The 7,351-nt window shown below is 40.4% G+C and overlaps 1 pseudogene; it reads left to right on the top strand.

The window, feature by feature from the left end:
- Positions 1 to 165: 165 nt before the first annotated feature.
- LOC102010116 lies at positions 166 to 6,622 on the top strand (annotated as a pseudogene).
- The last annotated feature ends 729 nt before the right edge of the window (positions 6,623 to 7,351 follow it).

Genomic DNA, 7,351 nt, shown 5'->3' with positions numbered 1-7,351 from the left:
AGTTCCCGGTACCGGAGAAAAACCAAAAAAAAAAAAAAAAAAAAAAAAGAGGAATAAGCCTATACAACACAAGCCAAAGATTTCTAAAGGCCATCTCTCAGTCCAGTAATTCCTCATACTCATGTGGTTCCCAAATAAAAGAAAACCTCAAAGTCAATTTCCTCCATGAATCAAAGCAATTCCTCCTTTCGTGGTTTTGAAAGGAGGAGAGAAGATATTTCTCAGAATAAAGATGAATCTTTACTTTCTATTTCAAAGAGCAAGCATAAATCTAAACTTTATGAGGGTCAAGAAAAAGACATTGAAGTTCAAGTAAGCTCACAATAAAAGAATCTCTTAGGATTCAAAAGAAAAATTACCTAGAAGAAAAAAGCCATGACAAAGGAGTTGCTCAGTACAATGACAAATCCTACTGTTATTTTTATGGCTGATTGGTTAAAGATTCATGGTACTCTAAAAAGCTTGATCAAATTGTGATGTGCATTGAAACATGGGGTATTACTGATGTATAAAACCCAAAAGACTGGTCAATGGGTTGGAACTGTCCAGGTGAATTCTTGTGAATTCGTTGCATGACCATCAGGAAAGGATAACATTTCTTTCAAACTTTACCACTATTTGGAGCAATCTACTTAGCAGCTATTTGACCATTCAAGCTATATCAGAATCAGACAGAAGGTGTTGGATGGATGCTTTGGTGTTGACTTTGAAATGCTCTAGTTTTTTCAAATGTACAAAGATCAGGGAAGGGTCAGAACAAGACCTGAACATTTCATCAGGGAACACACATATGACTTTATATAGCTTATTATGTGCTAACAATTTCCACAATGGTGACATCTTCCAGTTAAATGACAGTGAAATTGAATTACAGCATTTTAAGGACCAAGATATGTATTCTGATAAATCTGACAAAGAAAATGATCAAGAACATGATGAGTTAGACAAAGAGAGGATGGGAAAAAGTGAAGAAAGTGATATATTGGAAAAGAAAGATGACTCATATGTCAAACCTGACCCTACTGAACCTTTAAAAGAGGCCACTTACACTGAACAGAGCCATGAAGAACTTGGAGAGGAAAGTGAGGATTTTCAGAAACAAACTGTATCTGAAGAAAATAGAAGCCTTATCTGGACACTGCTGAAACAAGTCCATCTGGGAATGGACTTCTCCAGGGTTATTCTTCCTACATTTATTTTGGAATCTTATTCTTTCCTGGAGAAACTTTCAGACTACTGACATCATGCAGACGTCTTGTCTGAAGCTGCTCTTAAAAATTCCTTATTTTCATTTGAAGAAGGTGGTGAAATGGTATTTCTCAGGATTGTACAAAAAGACAAAGGAGCTGAAGAAACATATAATCTTATACTTTGTAAGACTTTGCATTGATTATGGATACATCCCAAAATAAATATCAAAACTTTTATATTACTGAACAGGTGGCTTGAAGTAGAAAATGCCCCTCCCAGCCAGATAATAGTTCCTGTTCCAGTTCCTTTTGCTCCTGTCTCTTAGAAATAGCTGGTCACTATGATGCACGCTGTATAAACCAATTCCCAATTGACAGGCCATTCTGCCTCTGTACTTCCTGCTTGCTTATCTCATACATGCCCCAGACCACCAGAGATTAGGGCTTGATATTCTGGGAGTGATCCAGATCAGTGCCTGTTGATGTAAATAATCTGCCTCCAAATCCTGGGTATTATTTCAGTGTTTCTGTTTGCCATTGCATCTAGTATGTCAGCCGGGAAGACCAACCATGCTGACCTCTTTGGTCACCAGTTGTGGCCCTTGCAGATGGAGCAAGTGCCTCTCCAGGTCCTGATGGGATGGTGCACCCTTGAGATTTCTCAAGTCCCCTCAGAGGTCTGGAGTAAGATTCCTGGTTCCCTGCTTGAGTGGCTCACATTGGACTCCAAAGAGAGGAGAGCACAATCTGTCTGTCTGTCTCTCTGTCTGTCTGCCTGCTTGATTCAGGTAAGACCCCAGGTTCACCCTTGTTAGTCTGTCAGTTTTGCTCACTTTAAGCAGAAGAGCTTGATTAACTCTTGTTAGCTAAGGCCACCCTCAAAGGAAGGAGGGTTGGAATATTTCACCTCTGTGTGCCTGCTGAATGAATGTGTGAGTGAGTGGACTGGAGATCATAAGCAACAGGCTACTCTGTCTGTGCACCAAGACTGGGAACCACTGGTCACCATGGCTGATTGGGCTCTCACCTGTGGTTCTGTGGCAATGGACATATGGTATAATGTAAACCTTCTAACCTCCTTAGCTAAGTTGTGCCTAAGTCCCTGTGAGAGGTGTGGCTATGTGAGCATTTGAGTGGCTCTCTCTGAGGGGCACCCATGCTTCATCTGTTACACCATCATTCAAGGGTATACAATACACATGTAAGGAGCAAGAAATGGGAATTACTTAGTCAAAACCCACAGTTCCTGACCACAGGAAAAAGGGCTTTTACACGGCCAAAAATGAAACCAAACTGCTCCCTGCATCTTGAAGAAAAAAGAAAAAAAGAGGCCCATTCTTCCTGAGAATTCTACCTTGGCACCCTTGTCAGCCACTGTGGTTGCTGCCAGCACCTATAGCTTCACTTGCTACTACTGACTCATCTACTTCTAGCCAATTGAACCGGTTCCACCTAGCCATTGCCTGCATTCAGCTACAGTGGCCCTCCCTGTAGAGCCTTCTGCTTACATGCTATCCTGGTCAGATGGCATCATCTAATGCCTACCCAAGATGACTGTTAACAATTCCTTCTGACTTCCACATTTTGACTGTGGAAAAATTGGACCTGTCAGCCCTGACAAATGAGTTATGCCTTGTCAGGCCTGAATAGATAGGACAGATAAAGGTCTGTCAAATTGGGTCCCCAAGAGCCCACAGTCATTGCAAAAGATAGGGGCAAACCTGTGACTTTCCTGATAGGCAATGGAACAGAACTTTCTGCCTAAAAAGTTTCCTCTGTCAAAAAGTTACCATCACTAGGGCAACTGGGACTCTTGCCTCTCACCCCTTCTGCCAGGCACAAACTTGCTTCCTGGGAGGACATCTCCTCTGCACGAAGCCAGTCATTCTCCATCTCATTTAACCCTGAACTTTCAAATTTGACTGTTTCCTGAGAGAAAGATGATGTCTACATCAGCCAGAGGCAGATAACCACAACCCTGAAGTCCTAAAATCTCCCCTGAGAGGTATAAACTAAAGTCTCTTCTCTGGGCCTGGCCATCAACCATACTGCCTCACTATAACCTCCACTATCAGATGTTACAGGAAGCACAAACATGAATCCAGCCACACATCAGTCTGATAGACTGTTACCACATGCCTCTGATTGTGAAACTCCATCCCAGGGCAACCCCCACGTGCTTCAAACAGTATTCCATGCCATGAGAGACTCAACTAGAAATTCAACCACACATGCAGAGGTTTCAAAACCACAAAATGTTTATAGAGAAACTGCTGAAAAACACCTCTCCTGCCTGTAAAGCCAGTTCAATATTTCTGAGCTGCCAGTGCCACTGAGGCTGCCCTCCTTATATGGTGCCTCAGTCTTCTGCTACCCACAGCTTGCTAACATATCTGCCTGGACCTAAAGAATGCCTTCTGTTGCTCATGTCAGCCAACTCCTTTTCACAAAGACAACAGTTCTGGACTCAAGGGTTAACTGACCTGGACTCAACCTCCCAGAGGTTACAGCTAAGTTGGCTGCTGGAAAGGCACAAAATCTCTGCTGCAATATCTGGCAGAAACTGGTTACAAGAAAAGAGACTCCAGAAATTTCTTGGAGCTGCTAGCTCCATAAAATCTGAATTCTTGAGCTCCTCCATACTCTAACAGCCACTGTCCTTCTGATCAAGAAAGCTGACAAGCTCACCTTAGACTGAAACCTAATGGTCCAGATGCCACATACTGTACTGGGATGAACTATTCTATAAAGTGGACCTCTGACAGATGCTGAGTACACCCTGTTTATGGATGGACGTAGCTCTGTTAGGAATGAAGTCCAACAGGGTACATATGTTGTGGTCACCTTGGGCAAAACTATTTTGGACAAAATTCTGCTTCATGGATGATCTGCACAGCAAACTGCTTCCTGCTACTATTTAAAAACCTGCCACCAATGACACAAAATAATCTGGTCCAGAGACCTAAGCCCCCTCTGGGGCTCCAATTGACTAAAACATCAACCTCAGCCACCAAACTTGCTACCACTGTATGTTCTGCAAGCTCAAGTCATTGCACTGTCACCCATACCCCTGCAATCAGCTCACGCTTCAGCGTCTGTGTCACCACCCCCAACCCCCCATTCCCTACCCATACTGAGAAAATGATGAAAGTTTTTAGGGTCTTTCTCTAAAAAATCATCCCTAGATATGGCTTACCCTCAACCATTGGCAGCAACAATAGGCTTGCATTTGTAGCAGAGGTAACTCAAAAACTAGATTAAATAAAAACTACATACAGCATACAGGCCACAAAGCTTTAGAAAAGTTACAAAACAGCTTGTAACTCACAGACATATAACCCATGTGCATATTAACTACCTCTATAAGTTGCAAAAAATCCAGCCTTAGATCCGCTGAAAAATTCCCCTGGATGAGACAGCTCACTCTGAAGAGACAACACACTCAAAGCTCTGCTCTGATCACTCTGGATGCTGACCTGTCCACATATGGCTGAAGCCTGATGACACAGTTCACAGGATTTCTTATTAGGGCCTTACATTTGGGGAATGATCCCAATCAGTGTCCTTTGATATAATCCCCTTGTTTTTTTTTGTCTTTTCAGGCTGTTTACCCCAGTCCTTGCTTCCCTGCTCCCTGCTAGCTGTGATTTCTGCCTAAAACTCTGTTGACAGTTGCCCTAAGAGAATAAAACAATCAAACACTTGACCAAAATTGGAACAGCGTCGAAGGCACACTGGACACTCTCCTAGATCAGATTAACCCCTCACTACCTTGCCAGAGCACTGTTAGAAAACAGACAGGCCTAAATTCTAGCTGGACCTTATCTCAGCAGATCACATGTAACATGCCCAGCAAAGATTTGCCAGGGACACTAAAAGAGGGTGGAAATGTAGCAGAAAATGCCCCCCAGCCAGTATACTTCAGTTTGTTAATTGCCCAGATAATAATTCCTGTTCCACTTCCTGTTGTTCCTGTCTCTTAGAAATGACTGGTCACTGCGATGCATAGCTGGTAAGTATGATGCACATTGTAGAAACCAATCCCCAATTGACAAGTTTTCTGTCTCTGTGCTTCCTGCTTGCTTATCTACTATAAGCCCTAGACCATCAGAGATCAGGGCCTGATATTTTTGGAATGATCCCCATCAATGCCCATCTAAGTAAATAAATCTGCCTCCAAATCTTGGGTGTCATTTCAGTGTTTCTGCTTGCCATTGCAGTCTCATCAACCACCACTGTCTGCCTCTTATGTTAGTAACTGAAAAGATGAATTTTTTCCTTAGTAGTAGTACCCTAGCAAAGTCCAAGGTTTGTGGAAACTTATTATCAGCAATATTAGAAGGAAAAGCACAGTTAAAATTCTTGAATAGAGGCAAAGATCATGTAATGACAATGTCATGTGCTAATTGTAAAAGAAGTTTTTATGACACAGTGACACTGGAGGTTCATAGATCAGTCAGTATTGTTTGTAAAAAAAATTTCCAGATACAATGCAATACTTAAATTTAAACTAAAGGCATTTCTAGGGAGTAGTGATTGTGTTAATTAAATATCACAGAATCTTCAATCCGAAAAGTAGTCCTAGCTACTTTTTTTTTTTTCCGGTACTGGGGATCGAACTCATGACCTTGCACTTGCCAGCCAGGTTCTGTGCCACTGAGCTAAATTCCCAGCCCCAGTCCTAGCTACTTTGGAAGGGCATTGGGATAATAAAGCTTTTATTAATGATAAATGACTGATAATTTAGATGTTTTCTGGAATCCAATACCTGAATTAAGCAATGGAGGTCAATAAGGCACACTGTAAAATTTGAAGACCAAGATGATTTTGAATCAGAGAAACTCTTGCAATAGGTAACTCAACCCATAAATGCCAAAAATCAAGCTGAAACTACTGAAGAGAAATATATTTTAGAGGAAGGCAAAGACAAGCTGCCAGAGATCAGAAAATAGAAAACAAAGAGTAAACTTGCAATTTATTTGAATTAGATCCACTGCAGGAGAATTCCATTATAAGTTTTCAGGTACTGGACCATGGGACCCACTTAATGATATGAGACAGTTTGAAAAAGACTGTGTTATACAGACCAAAGTGAAACATGATGCTAGTATCCTAAAAATGAAACATAAGCCAACCAGGCAGCAGAAGAAAGTGGCAAAAGCTTATTCCTCCCAAGAACCTGTTATCCATGACTCAACTGGTAGTGAAGCTCAATCTGTAAAAGCAAGAACACAAAGAAAAAAAAGGGAGATATTCAAAGTTCCATCGAATGTATGAAACAAATGTAGGGAGAAATTAAAAGAAATATTTTGGATCTTGAAAATCATGTAGTTTCAAGCACACCTGCCACAGATTATCTTCTGTAGCAAAAGGACTCCTTCATTTTCCTCTTGATTTTACTTCAAGTCATAGTAAACATCATATTTAAGTAGGAGGTTCTCTAAAGTTGAATCAACGAACAAGAAAGATCAGATTTGGCCTGGGACCAACGTTCAAGTCTGTTTGCTCTTTATTAACGTGCCACAATATTTCCAAAACAAAAACTTTAGGAGATAAATGTAGTGGTATCTACCTTTCATATCTTTTACCCTTAACCTGAAACAAGAACTATCCACTTTGGTTATTGGTGCCAGGGCATTTGTAGCTTTTGTGAGAATGCATCTACATGTGAGAATGTGAGTATAATAAATCCACACCATACACAATGTCTCTAATGCTCTCTTAGCTGACAGTAGTCTTTGTTTTCTATAGTATACTCTAGGATATAATGTTAGCATTGTTCATAACAAAAATGTTATCAAGCTTATATGTATAGTAATCTACCTTTTTCTAAAACAGTTACAAAATTTTATAAAGGAGTTACAGACCTGGAAATGATGGAATAATAGACATATTATAAATCATTCAATAAACCATGCTGTTAAAATCATTTCCAAAGTACCCAGTTCAATTGTCTTCTTAGAAACGCCAGAGAAAGCTACAAATGTTCAAAATCAATATATTGAAAGAGACAGGTGGCAAAATTTTTAAAAAGTTTACACAAGGTTGTTTGACTTCTATATATAATTTAATATTTATAGAAGCAGGTATATATGTGCTTATGTGTATGTCAATATGAAAATTGTTATGCATTATTTAGACCTATTAATTATAATACCACC

Source organism: Chinchilla lanigera, unplaced genomic scaffold (assembly GCF_000276665.1).
Source record: "Chinchilla lanigera isolate Chin_1 unplaced genomic scaffold, ChiLan1.0 scaffold00247, whole genome shotgun sequence".
NCBI classification, from domain to species: Eukaryota; Metazoa; Chordata; class Mammalia; order Rodentia; family Chinchillidae; genus Chinchilla; species Chinchilla lanigera.
Note: the sequence above shows the minus strand (reverse complement) of the source record. Positions and strands in the feature narration are given on the sequence as shown.